At 41.7% G+C, this 14553-nt stretch overlaps 1 protein-coding gene across 2 annotated transcripts in view; it reads left to right on the top strand.

Annotated features, from left to right (window-relative positions):
- The window catches only part of ANKRD13C (ankyrin repeat domain 13C), a 66690-nt gene that overhangs the window by 10116 nt on the left and 42021 nt on the right, over positions 1 to 14553 (top strand). The window lies entirely within an intron of this gene.

Here is a 14553-nt window from a genome sequence, read left to right as displayed (position 1 = left end):
CAGAGGCTGTTCTGACCAGGACACTGCCTGCTGCAGGCCAGGGCTGGAGACCTACTGGAGCAGTCCCTTGCTACGGTGGACCCCTGAGGGACTGGAGTAGCCCTCTGCCTATGGCAGGCAGGGAGCTTCTCCAGAACCCACTGGTTAAACCTTCACATCCCTACTTCCAGTATATAACATCTTTTCATGCTCAGGACTTATTTACGTTCCATGTTTGATATATGTCCAGAGGTGTATTTGCTCAGTTTTGGCCAGGTAGAAACTTTAAAATAGTCAAGTGTACTAAGTCACACACTTTAAGACTTGAGTGGAATGGTTTGGACAGTTTTTCCCAGCTAAAGGACATGATGGATGAATAATTATAACTTACATTCTTGCACATAACAATCCTCCAAAAATATTCTTTAATGTTATGCTCAAAAAAAGAGGGGGGGGGGGAGAGGAGGAGAATGTATGAAGATGTCTTTAATGCAAGAGTAGGACCTGTAATGATGTACATTTTGCAAATTTTAAATTTTGTTTTTAAATAAAAAAATCCTTTGCTATGTTGTAGTTATAATGCAAACAAATGTGCTACTGATCTAATCTAATAGAATATGGTTTCTAGCTGAACCATAGCAATGGCAAAGCTGGAGACTTGCCTCCTTACTCTGATTCATAAAATTTGAACTTTCAAAGCCTGTCAAGGTTCTTTAACAGTATTATGCTCAAGAAGTTCTTAATTCTTTTAAAAGGAATATAAATGGAAAAATGTTCTTTAGTTAAAACAGGATGAAAATGCAGAAATGATGTCTGTAAGAGGAATGTAGTATTTTCTATTCTTTGTCTTAATGATTAGCTTAATAAATTATCATTCATGTTGTAGAATGCAAGTCATAAAACATAGGATGTGCCAGTTGGCCAAGTTGAAGTTTCAGCTGTGTAGATGATTCTTACTTCTGGGATTTCAGTAAAGCAGTTTTAACTTTGCGTAAAACAGGTTTCATTTTTATAGTGTAAACATATGCAAGGCATTTATCAAGTAAAACTAAAAAACACAGTTTCTGGCTTGAAGAATTGTAGTTGACATCAGACTCCTACTTCTGATCAGTCAGTGATACAGGCCTCCATTGCTCACCTGTTACGTTTTCAGACTGGTATCTTTGTGCTTGCTTCTGTGCTTCCTCTCATACTTGGGAGGAGTTCCTGGTAAACATTTGCAAACCTTTTTCAAATTCTTCTTTAACATGTTCTTTTCTGTTATCCCTACAATACAGTTAAGAGGTAGGCGGCACTCAACACATCTGCAGCCTATCATGTCTCATTATTTCCTTATATTTCCCTGTCTGTATCCACATGTTGTTTCCTGTGTTATACTTGGATTGTAAGCTTTTTTTTGGAAGGGACAGGTTTTTTTGTGTGCTGTACTAACATATTGAGGCAGTAGCCTGTGACTAGGGCTCTTAGACACTGCCTTAGTACAAATAATTCTAAAGCAACAATAGGTAGGTAGAGTTGTTTTAAAAAAAACGAAACCATCTACTCTGCTGAGCTAAAACTGCTACAAACAACATTTATAATGTGGACAAGTCCTAAAAAGCCACATCTCTTTAATCATAAACTTGAAAGGTTTTGATTAAGCAAATAGAGAATATATCTGAAAATGTGAGGGGAGGGGAGAAGGGCACTAGATCTGCCTATATTTACAAGATCTGCAAGTGCCTCTGGGAATGGTGACTACATCTAAACAATTTAAGTTACGACTTTATTCAGCCTTTATAAGGCTCCGAGTAACTCTCTTTTTGTTCCTTGTTTAAGATAGGTTTCATTATTTCAAAAGAGTTTTGTTTGATGTCAGAAGCTTCTTGTCCACTCTTCTTGTGATAAATTGCTCACTGAAAACTATTCATTTGACTTTTAGACTCTAGCATCTTCATAAGAATGAATCAAAAGTGTACAAATAATGCACTTGCTGCTAGAGCTTTTGAATCTCTACTATAGTTTAAACCTCTCTAAACTGGTACTCTGGTCAAGCAGGACCACGAATCTTCCAGGACCAGAAAATCACAGTGGAGGGCTGGTGGCTGAGAGCCCTAGGGGCCAGCACCAGCAGGGAGCTGTCTAGTGGGGCCAGCAGCTGGGCCAGGATTGGGGGAGGCTGGTAGCAGGGGAGCCAAAAATGACCTTCCCAGGTCTGGCAAAATCTCTCATCCAGGACTGGTCAGGTTATGAGGATGCTGGCCTAGGGAAGTCCAACCAGTAATAGAGATGATGGATTTTATACATGCAAACCCTGGAGCCTAAAACATGCATATGTAATAGCTTGGATGAGCCTCCCCCAGCCAAAAATCTGATCTTAAATGTGTAAAGAATCAATATCTAATGAATTTTAATCTCTTGATTTGGTCTACATTAATTGCTTTATGGTGACCTATGGGAAACTAACACTATTGCACACAGTAGTCACTTGAAGTTTACATAATCATTTCAATAGCTGTTAATACCTGTTAACTACTTATCTTAGAAGTTTATGCATGTCAGAACTTTAATAGTTACAAAAATATAAATGATCCACTAACATATCTTCCAAAATTGACATTAAAGAACTTGTGGCATTATATACATAATATACATGGGAGGGGTGACTGCAAATATAGTGTGTGGAATGAGAATGAATCTGATGACCAATAACCTGTGTTTTCCTTAAGTTACTGAACTTAAAAAAGAGCTCTCTGATCTCAAAAGCTTGACTTACTCACCTGAAATTGGTCTAGTTAAAGATATTACCTCTCTTACCTTGTCTATCTAATTTCCTGAGATCAGTACAACTATGACAGTACTGTATACTATGACTTTGTCATATGTTTGGTATTTCACTCTCCTCCAAACACACCTCCCACTACTTCTAAAATGTGTCCAATCCAAGTGTATTGCATGAGGCTCTATACTATAGTGTACTTTACTTTAATTTCTTCTTGTTATTCCAGTAATAGACTGTTTAGCATCTGTCCCTTTTGTATATGTAGTCTCAGTCACTGTAAAAAGCAAAAAATGTGCATCTGACGAAGTGGGTCTTTGCCCACGAAAGCTTATGCTCCAATAAATCTGTTAGTCTACAAGGTGCCAGAGGACTTCTTGTTGTTTATGCTGATTCACACTAACACAGCTGCCCCTCTGATACTTGTAAAAAGCAAGATCTTACTGTAAATGATTGTAACTTCCTATTTCATAAGTGACTTGCTTCGTGCTTCTGTTATAGAATGGATTTTGTTATAATACAGATTTTACATTAGTGATACATAAGTTAGTACTCTACAATAAGGAATTTTGATTACATAATATTAAAGTATTATGAAAAGATGGTTTTAGTCTTAAACATTCTTTTGTACACTGTAAGATGTTTTCTGGCTCATTAAGAAAAGTTAATCTTACTACGTGGCTCTTACAGATGGTGTCTGATCACTGCTAATTTTACGTTAGGGTTTCTGTAAGAAGGTAAAATGTTAGGCTTCCATAGTTTAGGCTTCCCGGTTGTAATTAGATTGTAGCAATCTTAACACGTTTTAAAAAAAATCTATATTATAGCATCCCTAGATACAGTATAGGCTGATACTGTACTTGGTAATACCTTTGAGAAGCCTTACTTTAAGTGCCATAATTAATAAGCTTAAGATGAGAGGTACATTTAATATGGAAATATTAAAATTATTAAGATTGCCTTCTTCCATTGATTTGGAATTCTGTTTTGATTTTTTAAATTCACATTGTATGGACATTACCTAATTAGATTATAAAAGTGAGACTTTGCAATTTACAAGTACTAGGAGGCATCTAGGACCATTTTGTGTGCCATATTACAATTTTGGCATTTTATCAGTTTGAGACACATTTGCCCCTAATAGCACTTAATGCATTTCTGATGAGCTGTGTGGGTTTCTTAGATGAGGCTAATAAACTGACAAAGGGAGGTATTCTGCCAAAAGTTGTGCAATAGGTGATGTGCAATTTTCAGTGATGCTCCATTACAAACTAGCCACTCTTAATTCATTCTGAAATAGCTATTCTTCCTCCTCCTTTTTTAGGAGTTGAGTGAATATTTGTTAGACACCATTCCATTATTGTATGGACTGTAAGTACAAGTTGAACCTCTCTAGTCCAGCACTGCTTGTTTTGGCAACATCTGTGGTCCAGCATAATTTTAGTTAGCCTGATGTCATCTTATTGTCAGTGGGGGGTCAAGTTTCCTTCCCCCCACACTGTCTCAGGCTGGGATAACAGCTGGGGGTGGCTGCAGACCAGGAGCAGAGCCTGTGGCTAGGACCATGGCCTGGCAGCAGCAACAGAGAGACTCGGGCTGGGACCCTGGGGCTGGCATTGGAGCCCTCGGGCCATGGTTGACCTCTGGTGGTTTGGCAAATTCTCTGGTTTGGTACTGGTGCCAGACTACAGAGGTTCAATCTGTATAATCAGGGATTTTGTACCATCTTGGTATCATGCTGAAATCTACCTTGATTATTAGTTTCTGTAAATTCATTGGTCACATTTCATGCTGTTTGGATCAAGTCATAATTAAATGTATTCACTCTTTTTGATACAGAGCTGAACTATTTTAGTTCCTGTGATTCAAAACTTGCTTCTTGCTTTTTAAAAAACTTCCTATTGGGAAATTTACCTGCATCTGAGTCTTAAGATCAATTGATTGCCGAATTATCCTCTGCTTCTCATTTTGTTTTCAGATCCTCTAGGCTTAAGTTTATGTAAGAAATGCAAATTGGGGCATGGGAGGATGAAACAGGATCTCTTGAATTAGTTAAGCTCTTTGGGGGCAGAGACAGTCACTTTAGTGTTAGTACAATGTCGAGGGCCAAACCTTAGCTGTATTCTTCAGATCCTACCACAATATAAATGTTGTAATCATATATTGTTGGTTGACTTCTCCTTTTAGCTATGGATGTGAATGAGTAGTTGACTAGACAATTAACGAATAAACTAGGTTTATCAGTTGATCTAGGTGACTCCTCACATTCTCTCCCCTTGCTGCTTCTGTATCAGAGGCCAGGGTGGGGGAGAAGCAGGATCCAGTACTGGCAGAAACCAGCTTGCAAACTGGCTCCTCCCAGTACTGCCTGCCACCCCCACACTGCTACCTCTATCAGAGGCAGCAGCACAAGGGTTGGGGAGGTTGCCGTGAAGTAGCCTCTGCCCGTGGTGAGCCTGGGCTCCCCGCAGACAGAGGTTTACAATACTGCCTCTGATACGGAGATTGCAGTGTGGGGGCCGCAGGATTCTCCCTGGGAGTGGGGCCGGAGCTCATGGCTTCCGGCCTTCCCCCTGGGGACTATAGAATAGTCAACTAACTACTAAGAATTCATGCAGTTAGTCGACTATTATATTACCCGATAGCTAACATCCCTACTTTCAACCTTAGGTGTGAGGTCTTTTCAGGTCAGAATTGAGGTACATTGACTGGGAAGCATGGGGAAACGTGTCTTTGTTCTTTGAACAAAATTGAAGACTTCAGCTCCTTAGGACTACTGCCCAGAACCTCTCCTGAATACTTAAACTCAAACAATAGCAAGTGCATAATTTCACACCGCTTCTTGCTGTTATGTAAAGTATTTTTACACATTAGTTTTAATAATTTAGTTTTGGTCTTCAATGCTTAAACTTGCTCTTGAAATTAACAATATAACATTTTCTTGCCATCTTTTTAAAATGCCTCAATCTGTTGGCACTGCTGATCCATGGCCAGCAATGCCTTTTGATATCATATTCTTGAAATATGACTCAACTCCACAGCCACTTCCCTGGTGTCCTCTTCAAACCAATTTATCACCGCAGCCTCATTTTAGAGTATCTTAACTTGTGATAATTGTGTAGAAGATGCTCCAGTATTTTTAACAGTTAAAAAGTACTTTTGTTTGATTTCATTAATTTATTAGTGCTGTGTATATTATTGAATGCTTAATTCCAAACTAAAGCATTTTCAAGTAAATATTCTTCATGCTTTAAGCAGTATGTTCACATCCTTAAATAAGTTCAGAAAACTTGCTGTCTAACTAAATGGGCTTGATTTAAAAAATAAAAGAGGAGGGTGAGTTAAGGGCCTCAAAATTTGACCATATGTCCACATACTTTTGGATGACAATGTATTAGTACCAGGGTTTAAAAAACAAAAACAAAAAACTGTTGTTCATTGTGAAAGATTCTAGACTCCTTTCCCAGCTCCAAGCAACCCCTTTTCACTTTATCTTTCTGTCTCTCTCAAAAAGTTTTTCCTGCCATGTGATACAATGACATGTTCTCATGCTCTCTGGTCAAGAAAGCCGCCAGAGGTGGGGGTGGGCGTGGGGGTTGGTGAGTGTAGCAAGCATGGGTTGCAGCCTGCTAGTACCATGAAATAACATGTTGTTTGTGTACTTCATCTAATTTTCTACAGCAAGTATCTTTACAATGTAACTTGCATCTCTTGCTTATAATACTACCTTTATATTTGCTTTCACTCTTCTCGTAATAGACTATAATGTTTCTTTATAACCTTCTGTGTCTTCCTATGTTGTGCTTTCTGGCTTTTCCCCCTTATTTCCTTCATTATTTTGTCCTTCTACCAAAATGTTTCTAATTTACCCCGTCAGTGTTCCCTTTATTTCCATGCTCCTCTACTCACAGAAATGTAGGCCATGCATCTAATAGCCAGAAGACTAAGGACCAGTATGAAAAAATGATGGCCCTGTTCAGGGTCAATGCCCAGGTGAGAAGCAAAGATTTTTTTTGAACAACTTGCTGTCAAAGGTGAGAGTACTGGAATTCCTAGAGTACTCTTCCTGGATTTTGCTTAAGGAGCTTCAGCCTCTGTCTGATAAATTGTTGGGAAAAAGAAGAATTTTTCTCTGTCCTTACTGACTTTCCTCACACTAGAACCTCCTGGTTTTTGTAATGACATGTGAGAATCTGTTACTTAGCCTCTCCTCTAGCTTCCTGACAAATGTAATGTATGTCTCATTTCCTTGTCACCCCTCATCTGTCATATCACTCTTGTTTTGTAGTTGATTTGCAAGATATTTTGGGCAAGAACTGTACTTGTTATGTTTTTCTACAGTGCCTAGCACAATCCTGGTCCCTCATTGAGGCTCCTTGGCACTAGCACAGTTGAAATACAGTAAAACTTGTGTTATCCGGCAAGCTCGGGGATTAGGGCGTTTTGGTTATCTAAAAATTCTAGTTATCTGAGGGTCCCATCCTAGGAAAAACCAATGGACAATAATAGTAAAACTCAAGTTTTTAATATTGGTAGTTTTGTAGTGAGAGGCAGTTGGTCTCACATTCCTGTTTTGAGTTCAAGATGAGGAGTACTTCTTAACATTTTTTTTTTTTTTTTTTTTTTTACTTAAGCCAATCTTGGGAAACGAAGCAAGGCCTATGTGTCTGAAGATGTGACAGTATTGTGGCTGGGGGCAGTGCCGATTAACAAAGTTTTCTGGTTAACAGTGTGCCGGATAACAAAGGTTTCACTGTAATAAACAAGAGCCATAGTCTACCCTTCCACAATCTTTTAATTTATTTAAGACGCTTCCCTGTTGACTAGCTCTGTTTCTGAGAGCTTTCCCAATCATTGGTAGAATGAAATTGGTAAGAATTCTGAAAAGTGCTTAGGAAAGTAGTAAGAGTCTGGCTAGTTTTCATTTTGTTATAGCGTGGCAAAGTGCTGAGATGTCCCAGGCACTGGAGCTCTGTCTGTCCGTGAACTGGGAAGTCAGTTTTCTGTGAGTGAATTTTGGATGTTTGGAAGAAATTTTGAATAATAAAGCTTAATGTTTTAAATTAAATTTAGATTCTGCAGAAGCCAATGAGATTTGTATGCAAAAGATACTTACTTGTCATAGGTATATAGATGAACGGACTTTTAAATCCCTGTGTACTCCTGACCAACAGTTTTTTTTTTTTAAAATCATTTGTGTTGGATTGTGGTATAGACTTATTCATATGATGCATATTTAGGCAGACATTTCCCACATTTTGCAGAGAGCATAGTTGGGTACAAAATAGGGATGTTAGTTATTGGATAATCTAAGAATGAGGGTCAGCTAACCACATGAATACTTAGTGATTAGTCAACTATTCTATAATCCTTGGGGGGCAGGGCCAGCAGCCAGTGCAGTCCAGCCCCACACCTGGGGAGCTCTCTGCCACCCTGTGCATGGGGTGCAGGTGGGAGGCAGTTTGTGAGGGGAGCCAGTTTAAAAACCAGGAGAGGGGCAGGAGGCACTGTGAAGACAATGCTGAGGGGAACCGGCTTTTAATACAGCTCCCCCCAGCACCAGCTCCTGCTCCCCCCCCCCGACTTCTTCTGATACAGGGGCACAGCAAGGGGAGGGGAATGTGAGTTGTTGACTAACTATTCGCTTACATCCCTAGTGCAAAAATATTCTTATAATTCTTGTTAACTTGGCAATTGAGTTAATATTGCATAATGAACTAGGATGTACCAGTTTAACATGTTGTTGGTGACTTAGAGGGGAGTGGTTTTCACAGCACATCTTTTTGACTAATTCATGACCTCTGTTTGTGACTGTGTTCCTGGCTGGGGCAGAGATTTTATGAGGTCTGCTTTAAAAGCATAAGTGCGAACGTATTGTCTTAGTGCTTTGAGATAACACAGTCCCCAAATGCCATAGGCTATCTCTCAAAAATATACACAAAATTACATAACTTCCTTGCATATGGTGTTAGTTCTTATTTTCTGCAGTGCTGCTTTAAAGAAACAAGACTTATCCAGACTTACACACAATTACAAGAAACTGTTAGTTTTTTTTTTTTTTTTTTTAAAGAGCTAAAATCAATAGAATAGTTAAAATATTCAGAACACAGCTTGGGGCATCTGGGGACTATGCAAAACATCCTGTCGCTCACCACATTGTTCAGGAGCTTCTGGCATCCTTTAGCAACTTTTTTTTTCAACAGTCATTCTGTGCTGTGAGCTCTGGAATCTGCAGCAAAAAAGAATGGATCCCACATTTGTCTCAAATGTTCTGTTGCTGTGGTGAGGACTTTGCACATGGCAGCAGAGATCATCTTGAAAGTACTGACAGAGGAAGAAGACTTAGAGGCGCCTCTGTGTGTGTTGTATGGAAAGAGGTATCCTGTCATTGCATTTGGAAGGCACAAAGAACAGCTATATGGGGTAGATGGCCGCTTTTGGATTAGGCAAACGAGCATTGATTGCTGGGATCGTATCATCATGCAGGTATGGGATGAAGACCAGTGGCTCCTGAACTTTAGGATACTTCTCGATGGTGATGCAGGTGCTTAAGGATAAAGTGTGGGCGTTTCTGACATCAATACAGGGTGATCTGGAAAGATCCATGATGCACACATCTTCAGGAACACTGGCCTGTACAGAAAGCTGCAGGCAAGGATTTTCTTTCCAGACCACAAGAGTAGTGGGAGATGTGGAAATGTTCATTGTGACCCAGCTTATGCCTTGTTTCCTGAGCCAGGGCTGCGGCACATGGGGCACCTGTAGTAAGTAGTGTTTTAACAGGCTGAGCACGTGCTTGCATGGTGGTTGAATGCACCTTTGGGAAGTTGAATGAGATGGAGGTGTCTCTGTGGTAGGCTAGAGACAGTGTCCCCATGGTTATTGCAGCTTGTTGCATTTTGTATAATTTGTGCCAGTTTAACGGGGAATTGTTTGCTCAGGGTGGAGTACTGAGGCACGGTGCATGGCTGCAGAGTTTGAGCAGCCAGACACTAAAAAACTGTTAAAGGAGCTCAAAGTGCTGCGTTAACATCAGAGAGGCTTTGAGGGTGCACTTTGAAAATGAGGGGCACTGAAATAAATATGGCCAGGAATGTGCCTTTAAAGCCTGAAAGTGTCCCGCTCATACCCCATTCCACACAAGGGTCAAGAAATGTTCAGGTATCTGTCCCAGTTCCTATGGGTCACTCGTGGTTGGGACTGAACAAACTCCTCTCCCCATACACTGATCAGCTCTCACAACTCCGCAGCTATTCAAGTGGGAGAGCATTTGGTGTGATGGTCGGTTATGGGCACCTGGGAAGATGCCATGAAACTACTATATGCTGAGCCAGTCCACAGGGAAGAGGGGGAGTCCAGGTGCTCAGGCTGCGTAGGCTGCCACAGTTTGTAAAGTCAGCCCTGTGTGGTGTATCTCATGCATTGCATCAAATTCCTCAACAGCCATGTGGATGAAACCAGTCAGTGTCTATCCTTTTTGTGTGAACTCGCACAGAAAAGCTAGCCAGCGGGAAACAGAATTCAGGTTTCGTGGAGATTCCAAAGTGGTAGGATGGATTTCTGGTCATGTGGCTGCAGCACAGTGGAATTGAAACTGCTGACCAGAGTAGGGATGTAATGGACCAGTCAACTATCCGATAAGCAAATGCTTATCAGATAGTTGACAGGATAATCGAATAGTCACTCCCCCCTTGTTGCCTCTATGCAGATTTAAGACTTACCAACTGTTGCTGATGGCCTTTTGTTTGACCCTGAGACTTTTTTTGTTAAATCTGTAAAGGAGGTTTAATATATATCAGTTCAGTATAATCAAAATATTGCTCTAACCCAGTGGTCCCTAAACGTATTACCTTGTCCCCCTTTTACCTGTGTCTGGTGTCCCCCGCCAAAGCAGGAGTGGGGCTGAGGCTTTGGGAGATGGAAACATGGACTGAGTAAGGGCAAGCGTAAGGCAGGCAGCCAGGGCCCCCGGCATGGGTCTGGCGTGGAGCTGGGTTGAGCTCCCTCTCCACCCCTCTTATGGGGGCTGTCTCAGATTCTAGTTGTGCTCCTCTGAATATTCCTCTGTGCTGCCCTTGGGGGGTGGTGCATCTCAGAGTTTGGGAACATCTTCTCTATCCAGAACATGGTACATAGTACTCCACTCTTCGATCTAAAGACCATTAGTTGTCTAATTCTAGTAAAACTGGTTTTAGTATTACTGAATGTCTGGAAAAGAAAATATAAAATATGTCAGACTGTCTAAAGTTACTCACAAGCATGAGTACTAGTCTCAGGACAGACTGAAAGGAGTACTCGAACCCCAGACTGATAGTTCTATATAGGTTGAACTTGAGACCCTGGACTGGTGGCTGTAAACAAAATGGGGCCACACCCATGATAAGTGGACATCTGGCCAATTAAAATCATGGTGGACAGTGGATATTGCTGGACCAGAGAGTGCCTGACTAAAGAGGTACAACCTGTACTTCTATTTCGCCAATCAAATGCATCAAATGTAATATACTCAACACTATAGCATCCTTAACATTGAGTCACATTTGGGTTTGCTATTCAAATACACTAGCTTTTTTTATATAGATAGTTCCTCACCCCCAAAACTACAATAATATTCAGGTTACTTACAATAAACCTGGGATAAGTGACAGTATCTTAGATGCTATATCAAAGACAATGCTTAGAGCCAGTCCTATCATAAATTAACTAAAGAGTTATTAATAAAGAGAAAAAGTTTATTTACAAGGTTAAAGCAGGTAAAAATATACACACAAATGAATTAGTCTTAGTTTTCAAAAGGACAGTAAAAGCTGTGGTAATGTAAGCCAAGTATGTCTTTTAGGGCTAACCCAGGCCAAACAGGTGGGGATCCCTTGTTAGTGCTTAACCATCTTCTTCCCTCAGTATTCAAACACCATAGAAATACGGTTCCTTCTTGTCAGGGATTTTTATTCCCTCACCCCAGAGTTTAAGATGAGACTAGTTCACCTGCAGTCTCCTCTTCATGCGTATGTGGGGGAGCAATAACCAAAGTCTTTGTTCTTTAATGTTTCACAATATATTGGTTTCAATGGGCCCTCTTCATGGGCAGAACCTAATACTTTCTGTTACACTGATTTGTCGAGCTCTGGTAATCCACTATATCTACTCTCCCGTGGCGAGTAGATTTTAGCCAGTCGTGGTTTGTCAAGCCCTGTGGATTACAATGCAAACATTTAATGTAATCTCATAAAATGGAGTATGGAAGTTATATGGTAAGATGAATACATCCAGACTCCTAGATTTCATAAAATCTAGCACATTGTTATAAACTTAACATCTGTTTTAACAGTACTAATACACAGGTGAACCAGACTGGTTTCTAGCTATACATTTGTTAGTGTTCAAGGAGGCTTTAGAGGTTCTAGCATGACCTGATACTTTGTTTGCCAGCATCTCACTCTTTAAAATTTTATCACAATTATTCTGTGTGTAGTAGTTGTGCATAGTCTACATCTGTTGTTCTTGATAAGATCTGAGACTTTTCTGACTTGTCTTGGTAGATAAAAGTCAATGATTGTTTTCTAAACAATGGATTTTTTAACATTTAAAACTGGATCTTTTGATTTTTTTAAATCGATAAAATACTAAATTTCTAATTTAAAATAAGCTACAATTAACCTTATCACAAACATGCTACATATTCTCTTAGTTTCATAAAATGAATTAATAGCTCAGACTGTCCAGCCTAATTACCAGCTCTTGCTTCTTGAAAGTTCTGGGCTTTGAATTTCTGTTTCTCAGCAGAGTAAAGTCACACGCACACTGGTTGGGATTGTTTTGTTCTGTGTTTATGTGGTGGTGGACTTGGGCCAAGCATGGCAGAGGAGTTAGTTAAGACATTGTCTTAAGACACAGAGACAATATATAGGAAAGGATGGAGGCAGTGCAAGAAAGAACAGTGGGATGGACTAAGGATGCTAAAATGCGATTATCTGGCTAATTGTATAGTTAATGCAATTTGTATTATACTGTACGATTAGTCAATAAGCGCTGCTTTGAAGAGCCACAGTGGGGGTTAGCTCCAGGAGCCAACTCAAGCCAGGACTACTTGGTCATGGGTAGTGCTGAGTCTAGCAGCCCCTGTTTGCTGCAGACAGACTGCTCCAGCACCATCCCCCTGTTTGAGGCAGCCAGGGGTTGCTTGGCAGCAACAGCCCCTGTCCGGAGGTGGGGGGGGGGAGGATAGAGAGCAGCTCCCCTATCCCTGCGCCCCCCCTCTTCCCATTGCCTATGATAGTGGCAGCGGGGCACCCCAGAGACAGTGCTGCTGGGATCCAGCTTCTCCCCCATGGTCCTTCCCTCCCACTGTGGCCATGCTGCCTCCTCCATCCCCAGGCAGCCGCCTCCGCTGCTGGACGGGGGAAGGGGATAAACCTGGCAAGCCGCTCCTGGGAGCGGCTGCCAGAGTCCCGGCAGAGACTGTGCAGAGCCCAGCTGGAGCGCTGCAGAGTGGGGTATGTTCAGGCTCTACCAGTGCGCTGTGTGCTCAGCCCTTTCTCTCTCCGCCCCTTCCCACCCCGCTGGGGGAGCAGTAGTGCACGGACCTGCTTACACAGCCATGCTCCGCATGGCAGGTTGGGGGGGGGCTTCCACCCCCGTGCTGCTGCTATTGGGAGCCAAAGCTGGTGTGGGGACTTCAGTAAAATTAGCACCGCATGGCTCAGCTCCAGGCCCGGCAAGTGGTCCTGCCTCGGAAGCAGCTGGGGCCTGGGCTGTGGGGACTTCTGGGGCCTGACCACAGACTCCAGCCCCGCAAACTGGAAGGCAGAAGGTGAGGGGGGGAAGGGAGATGAGAGAGTAAGGGGCTTACGCTGAGGGGAGGGGGTAGGACAGGAGAAGAAAGGGGAAGGTACCAAGGTACCCAGTCTCTCTGCCTCCCCCTGAGTTAATGCAACACACATTGGGTTAATGCAACTGCAGGATAGTTTCATGAGGGAGGTTTGGTGGGGGTCAAACTCATCCCTATTGGTAGGAGGATGGTGGGAAAAGTTCTTGGGGGGGGGGGGGGGGGTCACATGACACCTTTTATTTCTGGTCATGTGTCCATCTTGACCCCCAGAATGTTACCTCCAGTGCTGGGGCTAATGGGGGTCAGGGGGCATGGTTAATGGGGGTCAGGGGTGTGGTTAACATGAGGCAGGGGGTGTGGCTAATGTGTCTCTAATTTTGGTTCAGAAAATATGGTCACCATACCCATAGGGCTTGGGGGAACTGGCTTAAAGCTGGTTCTCCCAGCACCGGTTCCTGTTCCCCCCCTCCCCCCCGCCACCTCTCTCTGATAGAGGCGGCATGGGGGGCGGGGAGTGACTAGTCAAGTCACTACTCAACTATCTGATTAATCATTTGCTTATCTGATCAACTAATTGCTTACATCCCTAAATGGACTGAAAAGAAAAAGGGAAGACAGTATTCAGCACGCACACATCTTCCTCTATTCCCCCACACTTTTGCCACAGAAAAATGGTCATGGCTTCTGAGCATGAGACACCCTATCTGGGAATATTTTAAATAAATTCCTTCCCTTGGAAAAAGAAAATGTCAAGTGTAAGCAGTGCAAGAAGATGATTTGGAGCCTAGATACAGGAATGGAACATCGCAAGAAAGCTAGTTGTAGAAGTTTTAAAGACACTGTACATTTAGTGTTCTGAGGACTTGTCTGTTAGAGTTGTTTACATTTGAAAATGAAAAAAGTTTTAGGACAGCTGGCAACCTGGGAGAGAGCTGCAGTTATAAATGTGAACTATTTATGTAACATTTAAGATTTAGTTTAATAAAAT

The sequence above is a fragment of the Pelodiscus sinensis genome, chromosome 9 (assembly GCF_049634645.1).
Source record: "Pelodiscus sinensis isolate JC-2024 chromosome 9, ASM4963464v1, whole genome shotgun sequence".
Classification (NCBI taxonomy): domain Eukaryota; kingdom Metazoa; phylum Chordata; order Testudines; family Trionychidae; genus Pelodiscus; species Pelodiscus sinensis.
This window is presented reverse-complemented; position numbering and strand designations above follow the sequence as displayed.